The sequence below is a fragment of the Patagioenas fasciata genome, unplaced genomic scaffold (genome assembly GCF_037038585.1).
Source record: "Patagioenas fasciata isolate bPatFas1 unplaced genomic scaffold, bPatFas1.hap1 Unplaced_3, whole genome shotgun sequence".
Classification (NCBI taxonomy): domain Eukaryota; kingdom Metazoa; phylum Chordata; class Aves; order Columbiformes; family Columbidae; genus Patagioenas; species Patagioenas fasciata.
Genome location: NW_027288732.1, coordinates 2,747,596 through 2,765,520, shown reverse-complemented (window position 1 = coordinate 2,765,520; position 17,925 = coordinate 2,747,596).

Genomic DNA, 17,925 nt, shown 5'->3' with positions numbered 1-17,925 from the left:
GTGGTAGAAAATATAAATCAAAGAAACGTCCTTTGGCCTAGCCTTGCCTTGCCTTGCCTTATTTCCTTCTCATCCTGTTCTCTGTCCCAGCCTCTCTCACTAACCCCTCGTCTGGCTGCATGTCTCTTCTTTCCTCTCTCCTTTTCTCAAACTCTCCTGCTTCCTGGCTTTCGTCTTTCAATTCCTCCATTTCATTCCTGCAGCCCCTCACTAGTTTTTCCTCTTGCCTCCCTTGGGCCTGCTCCCTTGGCTTTCTCCCTCTCTTCCATATCCTTCTTCCCGACTTGCCTCTTGGAGACTTTTGGACACTTTGGACCCAAGTCTGGGCATGTTTTGGAAACTTTTCAGAGGCCTCGCTGGTGACAGGGGGGACAGCAGGCAGTGACAGGCCCGGGGCTGACAGGCTAGCCCTCCCCTAGCGGGCGCTCGGCTGCCACACCCAGCTGACATAGAACCTTTGTCACAATGCCCGCGACCGTGGTGAGGATGCGGGCACTCTGCAGGTGACAGGGACCCAGCAGGACTTGCTGTCAGCTCAGCAATTGCTCAGTTCCCCAAAGAAGCTGAATTCTGCAAATTGCTGCTTTTGCTCTTGAAATGATGTCATCAGGTGGGTGTTTTGGTGTAATACACTGAAAACCAGAGCAGAAATGCTGAAATATTCCCATGATAAGCATGGTCTCTGCACCAAACCACCATGTCTCAGCCTAAGTATGTCTGCCGCTTGTTCTTTTGTACTGCCAGCTGATTGTGGAAGTACAGTATTAAAACAATCTTTATGGAGAGATCTTTCTGGTTTAGGCTTAGTCTAAGTGTCTCAAGTAGCCGGGGCTTTTGTTTGGGCCTAATCCATAACGTCTGATGGCTTTCCTCTCATCTCAAGATGAATGTGGTAGAAAATATAAATCAAAGAAACGTCCTTTGGCCTAGCCTTGCCTTGCCTTGCCTTATTTCCTTCTCATCCTGTTCTCTGTCCCAGCCTCTCTCACTAAGCCCTCGTCTGGCTGCATGTCTCTTCTTTCCTCTCTCCTTTTCTCAAACTCTCCTGCTTCCTGACTTTCGTCTTTCAATTCCTCCATTTCAGTCCTGCAGCCCCTCACTAGTTTTTTCTCTTGCCTCCCTTTGGCCTGCTCCCTTGGCTTTCTCCCTCTGTTCCATATCCTTCTTCCCGACTTGTCTCTTGTAGACTTTTGGACACTTTGGACCCAAGTCTGGGCATGTTTTAGAAACTTTTCAGAGGCCTCGCTGGTGACAGGGGGGACAGCAGGCAGTGACAGGCCCGGGGCTGACAGGCTAGCCCTCCCCTAGCGGGCGCTCGGCTGCCACACCCAGCTGACATAGAACCTTTGTCACAATGCCCGCTACTGTGGTGAGGATGCGGGCACTCTGTAGGTGACAGGGACCCAGCAGGACTTGCTGTCAGCTCAGCAATTGATCAGTTCCCCAAAGAAGTTGAATTTTGCAAATTGCTGCTTTGCTCTTGAAATGATGTCATCAGGTGGGTGTTTTGGTGTAATACACTGAAAACCAGAGCAGAAATGCTGAAATATTCCCATGATATGCATGGTCTCTGCACCAAACCACCATGTCTCAGCCTAAGTATGTCTGCCGCTTGTTCTTTTGTACTGCCAGCTGATTGTGAAAGTACAGTATAAAAACCATCTTTATGGTAAGATCTTTGTGGTTTAGACTTAGTCTAAGTGTCTCAAGTAGCCGGGGCTTTTGTTTGGGCCTAATCCATATGGTCTGATGGCTTTCCTCTCATCTCAAGATGAATGTGGTAGAAAATATAAATCATAGAAACGTCCTTTGGCCTAGCATTGCCTTGCCTTGCCTTATTTCCTTCTCATCCTGTTCTCTGTCCCAGCCTCTCTCACTAAGCCCTCGTCTGGCTGCATGTCTCTTCTTTCCTCTCTCCTTTTCTCAAACTCTCCTGCTTCCTGGCTTTCGTCTTTCAATTCCTCCATTTCAGTCCTGCAGCCCGGCACTACTTTTTTCTCTTGCCTCCCTTTGGCCTGCTCCCTTGGCTTTCTCCCTCTCTTCCATATCCTTCTTCCCGACTTGTCTCTTGGAGACTTTTGGCCACTTTGGAGCCAAGTCTGGGCATGTTTTGGAAACTTTTCAGAGGCCTCGCTGGTGACAGGGGGGACAGCAGGCAGTGACAGGCCCGGGGCTGACAGGCTCCCCCTCCCCTAGCGGGCGGTCGGCTGCCACACCCAGCTGACATAGAACCTTTGTCACAATGCCCGCTACTGTGGTGAGGATGCGGGCACTCTGTAGGTGACAGGGACCCAGCAGGACTTGCTGTCAGCTCAGCAATTGCTCAGTTCCCCAAAGAAGTTGAATTTTGCAAATTGCTGCTTTGCTCTTGAAATGATGTCATCAGGTGGGTGTTTTGGTGTAATACACTGAAAACCAGAGCAGAAATGCTGAAATATTCCCATGATATGCATGGTCTCTGCACCAATCCACCATGACTCAGCCTAAGTACATCTGCCGCTTGTTCTTTTGTACTGCCAGCTGATTGTGAAAGTACAGTATAAAAACCATCTTTATGGTAAGATCTTTGTGGTTTAGACTTAGTCTAAGTGTCTCAAGTAGCCGGGGCTTTTGTTTGGGCCTAATCCATAAGGTCTGATGGCTTTCCTCCTCATCTCAAGATGAATGTGGTAGAAAATATAAATCAGGGAAACCTCGTTTGGCCTAGCCTTGCCTTGCCTTGCCTTGCCTTATTTCCTTCTCATCCTGTTCTCTGTCCCAGCCTCTCTCACTAACCCCTCGTCTGGCTGCATGTCTCTTCTTTCCTCTCTCCTTTTCTCAAACTCTCCTGCTTCCTGTCTTTCGTCTTTCAATTCCTCCATTTCAGTCCTGCAGCCCCTCACTAGTTTTTCCTCTTGCCTCCCTTTGGCCTGCTCCCTTGGCTTTCTCCCTCTCTTCCATATCCTTCTTCCCGACTTGCCTCTTGGAGACTTTTGGACACTTTGGACCCAAGTCTGGGCATGTTTTGGAAACTTTTCAGAGGCCTCGCTGGTGACAGGGGGGACAGCAGGCAGTGACAGGCCCGGGGCTGACAGGCTCCCCCTCCCCTAGCGGGCGCTCCGCTGCCACACCCAGCTGACATAGAACCTTTGTCACAATGCCCGCTACTGTGGTGAGGATGCAGGCACTCCTTAGGTGACAGGGACCCAGCAGGACTTGCTGTCAGCTCAGCAATTGCTCAGTTCCCCAAAGAAGTTGAATTTTGCAAATTGCTGCTTTGCTCTTGAAATGATGTCATCAGGTGGGTGTTTTGGTGTAATACACTGAAAACCAGAGCAGAAATGCTGAAATATTCCCATGATAAGCATGGTCTCTGCACCAAACCACCATGACTCAGCCTAAGTATGTCTGCCGCTTGTTCTTTTGTACTGCCAGCTGATTGTGGAAGTACAGTATTAAAACAATCTTTATGGAGAGATCTTTCTGGTTTAGGCTTAGTCTAAGTGTCTCAAGTAGCCGGGGCTTTTGTTTGGGCCTAATCCATATGGTCTGATGGCTTTCCTCTCATCTCAAGATGAATGTGGTAGAAAATATAAATCATAGAAACGTCCTTTGGCCTAGCATTGCCTTGCCTTGCCTTATTTCCTTCTCATCCTGTTCTCTGTCCCAGCCTCTCTCACTAAGCCCTCGTCTGGCTGCATGTCTCTTCTTTCCTCTCTCCTTTTCTCAAACTCTCCTGCTTCCTGGCTTTCGTCTTTCAATTCCTCCATTTCAGTCCTGCAGCCCGGCACTACTTTTTTCTCTTGCCTCCCTTTGGCCTGCTCCCTTGGCTTTCTCCCTCTCTTCCATATCCTTCTTCCCGACTTGTCTCTTGGAGACTTTTGGCCACTTTGGAGCCAAGTCTGGGCATGTTTTGGAAACTTTTCAGAGGCCTCGCTGGTGACAGGGGGGACAGCAGGCAGTGACAGGCCCGGGGCTGACAGGCTCCCCCTCCCCTAGCGGGCGGTCGGCTGCCACACCCAGCTGACATAGAACCTTTGTCACAATGCCCGCTACTGTGGTGAGGATGCGGGCACTCTGTAGGTGACAGGGACCCAGCAGGACTTGCTGTCAGCTCAGCAATTGCTCAGTTCCCCAAAGAAGTTGAATTTTGCAAATTGCTGCTTTGCTCTTGAAATGATGTCATCAGGTGGGTGTTTTGGTGTAATACACTGAAAACCAGAGCAGAAATGCTGAAATATTCCCATGATATGCATGGTCTCTGCACCAATCCACCATGACTCAGCCTAAGTACATCTGCCGCTTGTTCTTTTGTACTGCCAGCTGATTGTGAAAGTACAGTATAAAAACCATCTTTATGGTAAGATCTTTGTGGTTTAGACTTAGTCTAAGTGTCTCAAGTAGCCGGGGCTTTTGTTTGGGCCTAATCCATAAGGTCTGATGGCTTTCCTCCTCATCTCAAGATGAATGTGGTAGAAAATATAAATCAGGGAAACCTCGTTTGGCCTAGCCTTGCCTTGCCTTGCCTTGCCTTATTTCCTTCTCATCCTGTTCTCTGTCCCAGCCTCTCTCACTAACCCCTCGTCTGGCTGCATGTCTCTTCTTTCCTCTCTCCTTTTCTCAAACTCTCCTGCTTCCTGTCTTTCGTCTTTCAATTCCTCCATTTCAGTCCTGCAGCCCCTCACTAGTTTTTCCTCTTGCCTCCCTTGGGCCTGCTCCCTTGGCTTTCTCCCTCTCTTCCATATCCTTCTTCCCGACTTGCCTCTTGGAGACTTTTGGACACTTTGGACCCAAGTCTGGGCATGTTTTGGAAACTTTTCAGAGGCCTCGCTGGTGACAGGGGGGACAGCAGGCAGTGACAGGCCCGGGGCTGACAGGCTCCCCCTCCCCTAGCGGGCGCTCCGCTGCCACACCCAGCTGACATAGAACCTTTGTCACAATGCCCGCTACTGTGGTGAGGATGCAGGCACTCCTTAGGTGACAGGGACCCAGCAGGACTTGCTGTCAGCTCAGCAATTGCTCAGTTCCCCAAAGAAGTTGAATTTTGCAAATTGCTGCTTTGCTCTTGAAATGATGTCATCAGGTGGGTGTTTTGGTGTAATACACTGAAAACCAGAGCAGAAATGCTGAAATATTCCCATGATAAGCATGGTCTCTGCACCAAACCACCATGACTCAGCCTAAGTATGTCTGCCGCTTGTTCTTTTGTACTGCCAGCTGATTGTGGAAGTACAGTATTAAAACAATCTTTATGGAGAGATCTTTCTGGTTTAGGCTTAGTCTAAGTGTCTCAAGTAGCCGGGGCTTTTGTTTGGGCCTAATCCATAACGTCTGATGGCTTTCCTCTCATCTCAAGATGAATGTGGTAGAAAATATAAATCAAAGAAACGTCCTTTGGCCTAGCCTTGCCTTGCCTTGCCTTATTTCCTTCTCATCCTGTTCTCTGTCCCAGCCTCTCTCACTAAGCCCTCGTCTGGCTGCATGTCTCTTCTTTCCTCTCTCCTTTTCTCAAACTCTCCTGCTTTCTGGCTTTCGTCTTTCAATTCCTCCATTTCATTCCTGCAGCCCCTCACTAGTTTTTCCTCTTGCCTCCCTTGGGCCTGCTCCCTTGGCTTTCTCCCTCTCTTCCATATCCTTCTTCCCGACTTGCCTCTTGGAGACTTTTGGACACTTTGGACCCAAGTCTGGGCATGTTTTGGAAACTTTTCAGAGGCCTCGCTGGTGACAGGGGGGACAGCAGGCAGTGACAGGCCCGGGGCTGACAGGCTAGCCCTCCCCTAGCGGGCGCTCGGCTGCCACACCCAGCTGACATAGAACCTTTGTCACAATGCCCGCTACCGTGGTGAGGATGCGGGCACTCTGCAGGTGACAGGGACCCAGCAGGACTTGCTGTCAGCTCAGCAATTGCTCAGTTCCCCAAAGAAGCTGAATTCTGCAAATTGCTGCTTTTGCTCTTGAAATGATGTCATCAGGTGGGTGTTTTGGTGTAATACACTGAAAACCAGAGCAGAAATGCTGAAATATTCCCATGATAAGCATGGTCTCTGCACCAAACCACCATGTCTCAGCCTAAGTATGTCTGCCGCTTGTTCTTTTGTACTGCCAGCTGATTGTGGAAGTACAGTATTAAAACAATCTTTATGGAGAGATCTTTCTGGTTTAGGCTTAGTCTAAGTGTCTCAAGTAGCCGGGGCTTTTGTTTGGGCCTAATCCATAACGTCTGATGGCTTTCCTCTCATCTCAAGATGAATGTGGTAGAAAATATAAATCAAAGAAACGTCCTTTGGCCTAGCCTTGCCTTGCCTTGCCTTATTTCCTTCTCATCCTGTTCTCTGTCCCAGCCTCTCTCACTAAGCCCTCGTCTGGCTGCATGTCTCTTCTTTCCTCTCTCCTTTTCTCAAACTCTCCTGCTTCCTGACTTTCGTCTTTCAATTCCTCCATTTCAGTCCTGCAGCCCGGCACTACTTTTTTCTCTTTCCTCCCTTTGGCCTGCTCCCTTGGCTTTCTCCCTCTCTTCCATATCCTTCTTCCCGACTTGTCTGTTGGAGACTTTTGGCCACTTTGGAGCCAAGTCTGAGCATGTTTTGGAAACTTTTCAGAGGCCTCGCTGGTGACAGGGGGGACAGCAGGCAGTGACAGGCCCGGGGCTGACAGGCTCCCCCTCCCCTAGCGGGCGCTCCGCTGCCACACCCAGCTGACATAGAACCTTTGTCACAATGCCCGCTACCGTGGTGAGGATGCGGGCACTCTGCAGGTGACAGGGACCCAGCAGGACTTGCTGTCAGCTCAGCAATTGCTCAGTTCCCCAAAGAAGTTGAATTTTGCAAATTGCTGCTTTGCTCTTGAAATGATGTCATCAGGTGGGTGTTTTGGTGTAATACACTGAAAACCAGAGCAGAAATGCTGAAATATTCCCATGATATGCATGGTCTCTGCACCAAACCACCATGTCTCAGCCTAAGTATGTCTGCCGCTTGTTCTTTTGTACTGCCAGCTGATTGTGAAAGTACAGTATAAAAACCATCTTTATGGTAAGATCTTTGTGGTTTAGACTTAGTCTAAGTGTCTCAAGTAGCCGGGGCTTTTGTTTGGGCCTAATCCATAAGGTCTGATGGCTTTCCTCCTCATCTCAAGATGAAGATGGTAGAAAATATAAATCAGGGAAACCTCGTTTGGCCTAGCCTTGCCTTGCCTTGCCTTGCCTTATTTCCTTCTCATCCTGTTCTCTGTCCCAGCCTCTCTCACTAACCCCTCGTCTGGCTGCATGTCTCTTCTTTCCTCTCTCCTTTTCTCAAACTCTCCTGCTTTCTGGCTTTCGTCTTTCAATTCCTCCATTTCATTCCTGCAGCCCCTCACTAGTTTTTCCTCTTGCCTCCCTTGGGCCTGCTCCCTTGGCTTTCTCCCTCTCTTCCATATTCTTCTTCCGGACTTGCCTCTTGGAGACTTTTGGACACTTTGGACCCAAGTCTGGGCATGTTTTGGAAACTTTTCAGAGGCCTCGCTGGTGACAGGGGGGACAGCAGGCAGTGACAGGCCCGGGGCTGACAGGCTAGCCCTCCCCTAGCGGGCGCTCGGCTGCCACACCCAGCTGACATAGAACCTTTGTCACAATGCCCGCTACCGTGGTGAGGATGCGGGCACTCTGCAGGTGACAGGGACCCAGCAGGACTTGCTGTCAGCTCAGCAATTGCTCAGTTCCCCAAAGAAGCTGAATTCTGCAAATTGCTGCTTTTGCTCTTGAAATGATGTCATCAGGTGGGTGTTTTGGTGTAATACACTGAAAACCAGAGCAGAAATGCTGAAATATTCCCATGATAAGCATGGTCTCTGCACCAAACCACCATGTCTCAGCCTAAGTATGTCTGCCGCTTGTTCTTTTGTACTGCCAGCTGATTGTGGAAGTACAGTATTAAAACAATCTTTATGGAGAGATCTTTCTGGTTTAGGCTTAGTCTAAGTGTCTCAAGTAGCCGGGGCTTTTGTTTGGGCCTAATCCATAACGTCTGATGGCTTTCCTCTCATCTCAAGATGAATGTGGTAGAAAATATAAATCAAAGAAACGTCCTTTGGCCTAGCCTTGCCTTGCCTTGCCTTATTTCCTTCTCATCCTGTTCTCTGTCCCAGCCTCTCTCACTAAGCCCTCGTCTGGCTGCATGTCTCTTCTTTCCTCTCTCCTTTTCTCAAACTCTCCTGCTTCCTGACTTTCGTCTTTCAATTCCTCCATTTCAGTCCTGCAGCCCCTCACTAGTTTTTTCTCTTGCCTCCCTTTGGCCTGCTCCCTTGGCTTTCTCCCTCTCTTCCATATCCTTCTTCCCGACTTGTCTCTTGGAGACTTTTGGCCACTTTGGAGCCAAGTCTGGGCATGTTTTGGAAACTTTTCAGAGGCCTCGCTGGTGACAGGGGGGACAGCAGGCAGTGACAGGCCCGGGGCTGACAGGCTAGCCCTCCCCTAGCGGGCGCTCGGCTGCCACACCCAGCTGACATAGAACCTTTGTCACAATGCCCGCTACCGTGGTGAGGATGCGGGCACTCTGCAGGTGACAGGGACCCAGCAGGACTTGCTGTCAGCTCAGCAATTGCTCAGTTCCCCAAAGAAGCTGAATTCTGCAAATTGCTGCTTTTGCTCTTGAAATGATGTCATCAGGTGGGTGTTTTGGTGTAATACACTGAAAACCAGAGCAGAAATGCTGAAATATTCCCATGATATGCATGGTCTCTGCACCAAACCACCATGTCTCAGCCTAAGTATGTCTGCCGCTTGTTCTTTTGTACTGCCAGCTGATTGTGGAAGTACAGTATTAAAACAATCTTTATGGAGAGATCTTTCTGGTTTAGGCTTAGTCTAAGTGTCTCAAGTAGCCGGGGCTTTTGTTTGGGCCTAATCCATAACGTCTGATGGCTTTCCTCTCATCTCAAGATGAATGTGGTAGAAAATATAAATCAAAGAAACGTCCTTTGGCCTAGCCTTGCCTTGCCTTGCCTTATTTCCTTCTCATCCTGTTCTCTGTCCCAGCCTCTCTCACTAAGCCCTCGTCTGGCTGCATGTCTCTTCTTTCCTCTCTCCTTTTCTCAAACTCTCCTGCTTCCTGACTTTCGTCTTTCAATTCCTCCATTTCAGTCCTGCAGCCCCTCACTACTTTTTTCTCTTGCCTCCCTTTGGCCTGCTCCCTTGGCTTTCTCCCTCTCTTCCATATCCTTCTTCCCGACTTGTCTGTTGGAGACTTTTGGCCACTTTGGACCCAAGTCTGGGCATGTTTTGGAAACTTTTCAGAGGCCTCGCTGGTGACAGGGGGGACAGCAGGCAGTGACAGGCCCGGGGCTGACAGGCTCCCCCTCCCCTAGCGGGCGCTCGGCTGCCACACCCAGCTGACATAGAACCTTTGTCACAATGCCCGCTACCGTGGTGAGGATGCGGGCACTCTGCAGGTGACAGGGACCCAGCAGGACTTGCTGTCAGCTCAGCAATTGCTCAGTTCCCCAAAGAAGCTGAATTCTGCAAATTGCTGCTTTTGCTCTTGAAATGATGTCATCAGGTGGGTGTTTTGGTGTAATACACTGAAAACCAGAGCAGAAATGCTGAAATATTCCCATGATATGCATGGTCTCTGCACCAAACCACCATGTCTCAGCCTAAGTATGTCTGCCGCTTGTTCTTTTGTACTGCCAGCTGATTGTGGAAGTACAGTATTAAAACAATCTTTATGGAGAGATCTTTCTGGTTTAGGCTTAGTCTAAGTGTCTCAAGTAGCCGGGGCTTTTGTTTGGGCCTAATCCATAACGTCTGATGGCTTTCCTCTCATCTCAAGATGAATGTGGTAGAAAATATAAATCAAAGAAACGTCCTTTGGCCTAGCCTTGCCTTGCCTTGCCTTATTTCCTTCTCATCCTGTTCTCTGTCCCAGCCTCTCTCACTAAGCCCTCGTCTGGCTGCATGTCTCTTCTTTCCTCTCTCCTTTTCTCAAACTCTCCTGCTTCCTGGCTTTCCTCTTTCAATTCCTCCATTTCAGTCCTGCAGCCCCGCACTACTTTTTTCTCTTGTCTCCCTTTGGCCTGCTCCCTTGGCTTTCTCCCTCTCTTCCATATCCTTCTTCCCGACTTGTCTCTTGGAGACTTTTGGCCACTTTGGAGCCAAGTCTGGGCATGTTTTGGAAACTTTTCAGAGGCCTCGCTGGTGACAGGGGGGACAGCAGGCAGTGACAGGCCCGGGGCTGACAGGCTCCCCCTCCCCTAGCGGGCGGTCGGCTGCCACACCCAGCTGACATAGAACCTTTGTCACAATGCCCGCTACTGTGGTGAGGATGCGGGCACTCTGCAGGTGACAGGGACCCAGCAGGACTTGCTGTCAGTTCAGCAATTGCTCAGTTCCCCAAAGAAGTTGAATTTTGCAAATTGCTGCTTTGCTCTTGAAATGATGCCATCAGGTGGGTGTTTTGGTGTAATACACTGAAAACCAGAGCAGAAATGCTGAAATATTCCCATGATATGCATGGTCTCTGCACCAAACCACCATGTCTCAGCCTAAGTATGTCTGCCGCTTGTTCTTTTGTACTGCCAGCTGATTGTGAAAGTACAGTATAAAAACCATCTTTATGGTAAGATCTTTGTGGTTTAGACTTAGTCTAAGTGTCTCAAGTAGCCGGGGCTTTTGTTTGGGCCTAATCCATATGGTCTGATGGTTTTCCTCTCATCTCAAGATGAATGTGGTAGAAAATATAAATCAAAGAAACGTCCTTTGGCCTAGCCTTGCCTTGCCTTGCCTTGCCTTATTTCCTTCTCATCCTGTTCTCTGTCCCAGCCTCTCTCACTAAGCCCTCGTCTCGCTGCATGTCTCTTCTTTCCTCTCTCCTTTTCTCAAACTCTCCTGCTTCCTGGCTTTCGTCTTTCAATTCCTCCATTTCAGTCCTGCAGCCCGGCACTACTTTTTTCTCTTGCCTCCCTTTGGCCTGCTCCCTTGGCTTTCTCCCTCTCTTCCATATCCTTCTTCCCGACTTGTCTCTTGGAGACTTTTGGCCACTTTGGAGCCAAGTCTGGGCATGTTTTGGAAACTTTTCAGAGGCCTCGCTGGTGACAGGGGGGACAGCAGGCAGTGACAGGCCCGGGGCTGACAGGCTAGCCCTCCCCTAGCGGGCGCTCGGCTGCCACACCCAGCTGACATAGAACCTTTGTCACAATGCCCGCTACCGTGGGGAGGATGCGGGCACTCTGCAGGTGACAGGGACCCAGCAGGACTTGCTGTCAGCTCAGCAATTGCTCAGTTCCCCAAAGAAGCTGAATTCTGCAAATTGCTGCTTTTGCTCTTGAAATGATGTCATCAGGTGGGTGTTTTGGTGTAATACACTGAAAACCAGAGCAGAAATGCTGAAATATTCCCATGATATGCATGGTCTCTGCACCAAACCACCATGTCTCAGCCTAAGTATGTCTGCCGCTTGTTCTTTTGTACTGCCAGCTGATTGTGGATGTACAGTATTAAAACAATCTTTATGGAGAGATCTTTCTGGTTTAGGCTTAGTCTAAGTGTCTCAAGTAGCCGGGGCTTTTGTTTGGGCCTAATCCATAACGTCTGATGGCTTTCCTCCTCATCTCAAGATGAATGTGGTAGAAAATATAAATCAAGGAAACCTCGTTTGGCCTGGCCTAACCTTGCCTTGCCTTGCCTTGCCTTGCCTTATTTCCTTCTCATCCTGTTCTCTGTCCCAGCCTCTCTCACTAAGCCCTCGTCTGGCTGCATGTCTCTTCTTTCCTCTGTCCTTTTCTCAAACTCTCCTGCTTCCTGGCTTTCCTCTTTCAATTCCTCCATTTCAGTCCTGCAGCCCGGCACTACTTTTTTCTCTTGCCTCCCTTTGGCCTGCTCCCTGGCTTTCTCCCTCTCTTCCATATCCTTCTTCCCGACTTGTCTCTTGGAGACTTTTGGCCACTTTGGACCCAAGTCTGGGCATGTTTTGGAAACTTTTCAGAGGCCTCGCTGGTGACACGGGGGACAGCAGGCAGTGACAGGCCCGGGGCTGACAGGCTCCCCCTCCCCTAGCGGGCGCTCGGCTGCGATACCCAGCTGACATAGAACCTTTGTCACAATGCCCGCTACCGTGGTGAGGATGCGGGTACTCTGAGGTGACAGGGACCCAGCAGGACTTGCTGTCAGCTCAGCAATTGCTCAGTTCCCCAAAGAAGCTGAATTCTGCAAATTGCTGCTTTTGCTCTTGAAATGATGTCATCAGGTGGGTGTTTTGGTGTAATACACTGAAAACCAGAGCAGAAATGCTGAAATATTCCCATGATATGCATGGTCTCTGCACCAATCCACCATGTCTCAGCCTAAGTATGTCTGCCGCTTGTTCTTTTGTACTGCCAGCTGATTGTGGAAGTACAGTATAAAAACCATCTTTATGGAGAGATCTTTCTGGTTTAGGCTTAGTCTAAGTGTCTCAAGTAGCCGGGGCTTTTGTTTGGGCCTAATCCATAAGGTCTGATGGCTTTCCTCCTCATCTCAAGATGAATGTGGTAGAAAATATAAATCAGGGAAACCTCGTTTGGCCTAGCCTTGCCTTGCCTTGGCTTATTTCCTTCTCATCCTGTTCTCTGTCCCAGACTCTCTCACTAACCCCTCGTCTGGCTGCATGTCTCTTCTTTCCTCTCTCCTTTTCTCAAACTCTCCTGCTTCCTGGCTTTCCTCTTTCAACTCCTCCATTTCAGTCCTGCAGCCCGGCACTACTTTTTTCTCTTGCCTCCCTTGGGCCTGCTCCCTTGGCTTTCTCCCTCTCTTCCATATCCTTCTTCCCAACTTGACTCTTGGAGACTTTTGGCCACTTTGGACCCAAGTCTGGGCATGTTTTGGAAACTTTTCAGAGGCCTCGCTGTTGACACGGGGGACAGCAGGCAGTGACAGTCCTGGGGCTGACAGGCTCCCCCTCCCCTAGCGGGCGCTCCGCTGCCACACCCAGCTGACATAGAACCTTTGTCACAATAACCGCTACCGTGGTGAGGATGCGGGCACTCTGCAGGTGACAGGGACCCAGCAGGACTTGCTGTCAGCTCAGCAATTGCTCAGTTCTCCTAAGAAGCTGAATTCTGCAAATTGCTGCTTTTGCTCTTGAAATGATGTCATCAGGTGGGTGTTTTGGTGTAATACACTGAAAACCAGAGCAGAAATGCTGAAATATTCCCATGATAAGCATGGTCTCTGCACCAAACCACCATGTCTCAGCCTAAGTATGTCTGCCGCTTGTTCTTTTGTACTGCCAGCTGATTGTGGAAGTACAGTATAAAAACCATCTTTATGGAGAGATCTTTCTGGTTTAGGCTTAGTCTAAGTGTCTCAAGTAGCCGGGGCTTTTGTTTGGACCTAATCCATAAGGTCTGATGGCTTTCCTCTCATCTCAAGATGAATGTGGTAGAAAATATAAATCAAAGAAACGTCCTTTGGCCTAGCCTTGCCTTGCCTTGCCTTATTTCCTTCTCATCCTGTTCTCTGTCCCAGCCTCTCTCACTAAGCCCTCGTCTGGCTGCATGTCTCTTCTTTCCTCTCTCCTTTTCTCAAACTCTCCTGCTTCCTGGCTTTCGTCTTTCAATTCCTCCATTTCAGTCCTGCAGCCCCGCACTACTTTTTTCTCTTGCCTCCCTTTGGCCTGCTCCCTTGGCTTTCTCCCTCTCTTCCATATCCTTCTTCCCGACTTGTCTCTTGGAGACTTTTGGCCACTTTGGAGCCAAGTCTGGGCATGTTTTGGAAACTTTTCAGAGGCCTCGCTGGTGACAGGGGGGACAGCAGGCAGTGACAGGCCCGGGGCTGACAGGCTCCCCCTCCCCTAGCGGGCGCTCGGCTGCCACACCCAGCTGACATAGAACCTTTGTCACAATGCCCGCTACCGTGGTGAGGATGCGGGTACTCTGCAGGTGACAGGGACCCAGCAGGACTTGCTGTCAGCTCAGCAATTGCTCAGTTCCTCAAAGAAGTTGAATTTTGCAAATTGCTGCTTTGCTCTTGAAATGATGTCATCAGGTGGGTGTTTTGGTGTAATACACTGAAAACCAGAGCAGAAATGCTGAAATATTCCCATGATATGCATGGTCTCTGCACCAATCCACCATGACTCAGCCTAAGTACATCTGCCGCTTGTTCTTTTGTACTGCCAGCTGATTGTGGAAGTACAGTATAAAAACCATCTTTATGGTAAGATCTTTGTGGTTTAGACTTAGTCTAAGTGTCTCAAGTAGCCGGGGCTTTTGTTTGGGCCTAATCCATAAGGTCTGATGGCTTTCCTCCTCATCACAAGATGAATGTGGTAGAAAATATAAATCAGGGAAACCTCATTTGGCCTAGCCTTGCCTTGCCTTGCCTTATTTCCTTCTCATCCTGTTCTCTGTCCCAGCCTCTCTCACTAAGCCCTCGTCTGGCTGCATGTCTCTTCTTTCCTCTCTCCTTTTCTCAAACTCTCCTGCTTCCTGGCTTTCGTCTTTCAATTCCTCCATTTCAGTCCTGCAGCCCCGCACTACTTTTTCCTCTTGCCTCCCTTGGGCCTGCTCCCTTGGCTTTCTCCCTCTCTTCCATATCCTTCTTCCCGACTTGTCTCTTGTAGACTTTTGGCCACTTTGGACCCATGTCTGGGCATGGTTTGGAAACTTTTCAGAGGCCTCGCTGGTGACACGGGGGACAGCAGGCAGTGACAGGCCCGGGGCTGACAGGCTCCCCCTCCCCTAGCGGGCGCTCGGCTGCCACACCCAGCTGACATAGAACCTTTGTCACAATGCCCGCTACCGTGGTGAGGATGCGGGCACTCTGCAGGTGACAGGGACCCAGCAGGACTTGCTGTCAGCTCAGCAATTGCTCAGTTCCCCAAAGAAGCTGAATTCTGCAAATTGCTGCTTTTGCTCTTGAAATGATGTCATCAGGTGGGTGTTTTGGTGTAATACACTGAAAACCAGAGCAGAAATGCTGAAATATTCCCATGATATGCATGGTCTCAGCACCAAACCACCATGTCTCAGCCTCAGTATGTCTGCCGCTTGTTCTTTTGTACTGCCAGTTGATTGTGGAAGTACAGTATAAAAACCATCTTTATGGAGAGATCTTTGTGGTTTAGGCTTAGTCTAAGTGTCTCAAGTAGCCGGGGCTTTTGTTTGGGCCTAATCCATAACGTCTGATGGCTTTCGTCTCATCTCAAGATGAATGTGGTAGAAAATATAAATCAAAGAAACGTCCTTTGGCCTAGCCTTGCCTTGCCTTGCCTTATTTCCTTCTCATCCTGTTCTCTGTCCCAGCCTCTCTCACTAAGCCCTCGTCTGGCTGCATGTCTCTTCTTTCCTCTCTCCTTTTCTCAAACTCTCCTGCTTCCTGGCTTTCGTCTTTCAATTCCTCCATTTCAGTCCTGCAGCCCGGCACTAATTTTTTCTCTTGCCTCCCTTTGGCCTGCTCCCTTGGCTTTCTCCCTCTCTTCCATATCCTTCTTCCCGACTTGTCTGTTGGAGACTTTTGGCCACTTTGGACCCAAGTCTGGGCATGTTTTAGAAACTTTTCAGAGGCCTCGCTGGTGACAGGGGGGACAGCAGGCAGTGACAGGCCCGGGGCTGACAGGCTCCCCCTCCCCTAGCGGGCGCTCGGCTGCCACACCCAGCTGACGTAGAACCTTTGTCACAATGCCCGCTACCGTGGTGAGGATGCGGGCACTCTGCAGGTGACAGGGACCCAGCAGGACTTGCTGTCAGCTCAGCAATTGCTCAGTTCCCCAAAGAAGCTGAATTCTGCAAATTGCTGCTTTGCTCTTGAAATGATGTCATCAGGTGGGTGTTTTGGTGTAATACACTGAAAACCAGAGCAGAAATGCTGAAATATTCCCATGATATGCATGGTCTCTGCACCAAACCACCATGACTCAGCCTAAGTACATCTGCCGCTTGTTCTTTTGTACTGCCAGCTGATTGTGAAAGTACAGTATAAAAACCATCTTTAGGGTAAGATCTTTGTGGTTTAGACTTAGTCTAAGTGTCTCAAGTAGCCGGGGCTTTTGTTTGGGCCTAATCTATAAGGTCTGATGGCTTTCCTCTCATCTCAAGATGAATGTGGTAGAAAATATAAATCAAAGAAACGTCTTTGGCCTAGCCTTGCCTTGCCTTGCCTTATTTCCTTCTCATCCTGTTCTCTGTCCCAGCCTCTCTCACTAACCCCTCGTCTGGCTGCATGTCTCTTCTTTCCTCTCTCCTTTTCTCAAACTCTCCTGCTTCCTGGCTTTCGTCTTTCAATTCCTCCATTTCATTCCTACAGCCCCTCACTAGTTTTTCCTCTTGCCTCCCTTGGGCCTGCTCCCTTGGCTTTCTCCCTCTCTTCCATATCCTTCTTCCCAACTTGACTCTTGGAGACTTTTGGCCACTTTGGACCCAAGTCTGGGCATGTTTTGGAAACTTTTCAGAGGCCTCGCTGTTGACACGGGGGACAGCAGGCAGTGACAGTCCTGGGGCTGACAGGCTCCCCCTCCCCTAGCGGGCGCTCCGCTGCCACACCCAGCTGACATAGAACCTTTGTCACAATAACCGCTACCGTGGTGAGGATGCGGGCACTCTGCAGGTGACAGGGACCCAGCAGGACTTGCTGTCAGCTCAGCAATTGCTCAGTTCTCCTAAGAAGCTGAATTCTGCAAATTGCTGCTTTTGCTCTTGAAATGATGTCATCAGGTGGGTGTTTTGGTGTAATACACTGAAAACCAGAGCAGAAATGCTGAAATATTCCCATGATAAGCATGGTCTCTGCACCAAACCACCATGTCTCAGCCTAAGTATGTCTGCCGCTTGTTCTTTTGTACTGCCAGCTGATTGTGGAAGTACAGTATAAAAACCATCTTTATGGAGAGATCTTTCTGGTTTAGGCTTAGTCTAAGTGTCTCAAGTAGCCGGGGCTTTTGTTTGGACCTAATCCATAAGGTCTGATGGCTTTCCTCTCATCTCAAGATGAATGTGGTAGAAAATATAAATCAAAGAAACGTCCTTTGGCCTAGCCTTGCCTTGCCTTGCCTTGCCTTATTTCCTTCTCATCCTGTTCTCTGTCCCAGCCTCTCTCACTAAGCCCTCGTCTGGCTGCATGTCTCTTCTTTCCTCTCTCCTTTTCTCAAACTCTCCTGCTTCCTGGCTTTCGTCTTTCAATTCCTCCATTTCAGTCCTGCAGCCCCCTCACTAGTTTTTCCTCTTGCCTCCCTTGGGCCTGCTCCCTTGGCTTTCTCCCTCTCTTCCATATCCTTCTTCCCGACTTGTCTCTTGGAGACTTTTGGCCACTTTGGACCCAAGTCTGGGCATGTTTTGGAAACTTTTCAGAGGCCTCGCTGGTGACAGGGGGGACAGCAGGCAGTGACAGGCCCGGGGCTGACAGGCTCCCCCTCCCCTAGCGGGCGCTCGGCTGCCACACCCAGCTGACGTAGAACCTTTGTCACAATGCCCGCTACTGTGGTGAGGATGCGGGCACTCTGCAGGTGGCAGGGACCCAGCAGGACTTGCTGTCAGCTCAGCAATTGCTCAGTTCCCCAAAGAAGCTGAATTCTGCAACTTGCTGCTTTTGCTCTTGAAATGATGTCATCAGGTGGGTGTTTTGGTGTAATACACTGAAAACCAGAGCAGAAATGCTGAAATATTCCCATGATATGCATGGTCTCTGCACCAAACCACCATGTCTCAGCCTCAGTATGTCTGCCGCTTGTTCTTTTGTACTGCCAGCTGATTGTGGAAGTACAGTATAAAAACCATCTTTATGGAGAGATCTTTCTGGTTTAGGCTTAGTCTAAGTGTCTCAAGTAGCCGGGGCTTTTGTTTGGACCTAATCCATAAGGTCTGATGGCTTTCCTCTCATCTCAAGATGAATGTGGTAGAAAATATAAATCAAAGAAACGTCCTTTGGCCTAGCCTTGCCTTGCCTTGCCTTGCCTTATTTCCTTCTCATCCTGTTCTCTGTCCCAGCCTCTCTCACTAAGC